Raw genomic sequence first — 3,318 nt, forward strand, 5'->3', positions numbered from 1 at the left:
TCTGCTTCACTTTCTCTCGGGTGGGCTGTCCTAACTCTCCCTCTCCCCTGCTTCCTCCCAAAATGTATTCTGAGTCCACAGCCTAAATTCAAACCATAAGACCAGAGCAATCAGAGGAAAATGGAGCTGTTAGAGGATTCCCAGGGATGCCCATTTTCAGCTGAGCCATCGCCTGCAGTGTTGCAATGAGTTTGCCAGTTCTCTGGAGGCAGGCACTGTGTCTATGCCTAGGTTTGTGTAGTGCACAGGACAGTGGGGCCCTCATGCCCCTTGCAGCGCCTATGTTCTGCCGCCAAACAAATATTAAAAACTGTTAGTAAAAACATTCCAGTTTGGATCAGTTTGATGGCTTAGTCCATCCTTTGGGATGCCTAACGGGATAGAACATGAGGCTTTCTGAGTGCTTGGACGATGTTGTCTGTTCTTGTGGCCAGTTCTCTGAAAACATCTGCTCAACATGCAGTGGCAGTCAGAAAAGTGAACAATGTTAGGAACCACTAGGAAAGGGATCGGTAATAAGAAAATATCATAATGCTACTATATAAATCCATGGTACGTCCACACCTTGAATGCTGCATGCAGTGCTGGTCACTCCATCTCAAAAATGATATATTCGAATTGGGAAAGTACAGAGAAGGACGACAAAAACAATTAGGGAGCTGGAATAGCTTCTATATGAGGAGAGATTAAAAAGAGTGGGACTGTTCAGCTTGGAAAAGAGGCAGCTAAGAGGGGCAATGATAGAAGTCTATACATGACTGGTGTGGCGAAAGTGAATAAGGGAGTGTTATTTACCCCTTCACATAACACATGAACCAGGGGTCACCCAATGAAATGAATAGGCAGCGGGTTTAAAACAAACAGAAGGAAGTACTACTTCACACAGCTCAGCGAACCTGTGGAACTTGTTGCCTGGGGATGTTGCAAAGGCCAAAAGTATAACTGGGTTCAAAAAAAGAATAAGATAAGTTCATGGAGGATCGGTCCATCAATGACTATTGGCCAGGGTGGGTGTGGGTGTCCCTAAATCTCTGACTACTAGAAGATGGGACTGGACAACAGGGGATGGATCACTTGATAAATGCCCCATTCTGTTCACTCTGCCTGAAGCATCTGGCACCGGCCACTGTTGGGAGACAGGGCACTGGGCTAGGTGGACCATTGGTCTGACACAGTGTGGCCCTTCTTATTAACTCTGCTGTTATCGTTACTACCGAGAGTCTATGAGGGGAGGAGGAGTGAGACCTTTAATCTCAGAGCTCCTGCAGGGTAATCCCTGGACATCTCATATACTTTGTACCACTAGATAAATACTTAATATGTAACCGCAGCCCCTAACATGTCAATGTTGACTTCATCTACATCTTCCTTGGACACCTCCCATTGGATCAGCCCAACCCATGTTTACTGGACAAACCACACAGGTTTGTATCCTGTAAATTACCAGGCAGTTAAATTCTATGGCATCTCCAGGCTCCATTCTGTACTTTGACCCTTCAGCTTATAACTCAGGACCAGCAGTAACTCACAAGCAAGGGTAAACTGACATGTCCAGTATAAAGAGGGGCTTCTCCCTCCCAATGTCAGACCACTGGCACTTTCCTCAGCGTGGACAGACTCCTTAGTTCAACTCCTCTTTCCCCATGCGTTGATCCAGCATTGCTTATGGCAGCCCAGGACAACACAGCCTTATTGGCCAGCTATGTCACATCATAGGGAGAAGGTGAGGGTCAAGGGGCACTGTCTGCATTGATTAGGGTAATTGAGCTAAGTGGCATTGGACTGGTCCCTAACAGTACTATAACCTTATAACCTTCCAGAGAGCTTTAGACCAGAAGTCCAGGCTGGACATATGTACATAAGAACATAAGAACGGACATACTGGGTCAGACCAAAGGTCCATATAGCCCAGTATCCTGTTCTCTGACAGTGGCCAATGCCAGGTGCCCCAGAGGGAATGAACAGAACAGAGATCCATTCCCTGTGATGGTGAGTCCTATGTGATGGTGTGTTTACTCTACATGAGCCCTGGGGCTCAGAAGGGGCCAATTAACCTTCACGGTTGCACCTGACTGGAGGCCCAGGGATTTATATTAATGGCTGATGAAGCCCAGCTGGGAGAGAAGCTGGGAAGGGATTATGAAGTGAGGAAGTCTGCAGCAGAAAGATGCTGCCGGGCGAGAGGCTGCAGTCACTGTCTGGGCACAGAGAGGTTGGTAGGAGGAAATCCAGAAGGAACAAAAGCCCTGGGATCCTAGACCTGCAGGAAAGGTTTATCCAGAGGAGCTGTGGGGAAGAAAGCCTGTGGAAGGCAGAGTAGGAAGAAGCCCAGGGAAGCTGCAGTGAGGGTTGAGGCTGTGCAGGCCTTGGCTGATGATTATAGAGTCCCCAGGCTGGAACCCAGAGTAGCAAGTGGGCCCAGGTTTCGCTACCAGCCATTGGGGAAGTGGCACAGGATTGGTGAAAGCAGCAACTGGACGGATGGACCAGCGAGATGTCAATACCCCAGAAGGGGAAAACTCTGTAGTGACTTGGTGGGAGGGCTGGGTCATGAGGCGAGAGCACCCCGAGGCCTGGAGGTCAGAGGGGCTGCAGGCAGGACCGGCTCTAGGCACCAGCAAAGCAAGCACATGCTTGCGGCGGCACAATTTCAGGGGCAGCATTCTGGCTATTTTTTTTTCTTTGCTTGGGCAGTTGCGCTCTCAGAGCTTGGGGCAGCAAAAAACCTAGAGCTGGCCCTGGCTGCAGGGCAAGCAAGTAACAGAAGGGGGCACTAGACCAGATGAGAGCTGATCCCCAGCCATGAGGACATTTCTTTGGAAGTGCCACAGCAGCAAGTGAACCCCATTTCAACATAGTTCAGCTCATTTAACACCCCTCAATAATATCAACTGGAATGTGAAGATCTATATGTTTGTAACACCAAGCCTCCATGCCGTGACTCTGAATGGCTCTCCCTCGCTCATGGATAACACACACAGCCAGAGAAATATACAATTACTCTTCAAGGGACCTTTGAGAATCACTATGGCTCATATAATCTACTCTGGTAGCTAGGGTTGGACTCGGTAGCGGTAGCCCATCAGGTCAATGGGTACTAAGAGGCTTACAGTAGACAATGGGTACCAGAAACCTGATTTGGACAATACCATATGATGGTATGTATCTTCCTGGTCAATCGTAGTATCAATTTAGTACCTAATAGATGACTATAGACCACACTTGGATGGAACAGACACCGTGACTCCATGGACTCTAGTAGTTCTTTTCTATCTATGGTGCCCATGATTCTGTGATCTTTCATTAGCTTGATTCAGA

The sequence above is a fragment of the Mauremys mutica genome, chromosome 8 (assembly GCF_020497125.1).
Source record: "Mauremys mutica isolate MM-2020 ecotype Southern chromosome 8, ASM2049712v1, whole genome shotgun sequence".
Lineage (NCBI taxonomy): Eukaryota > Metazoa > Chordata > Testudines > Geoemydidae > Mauremys > Mauremys mutica.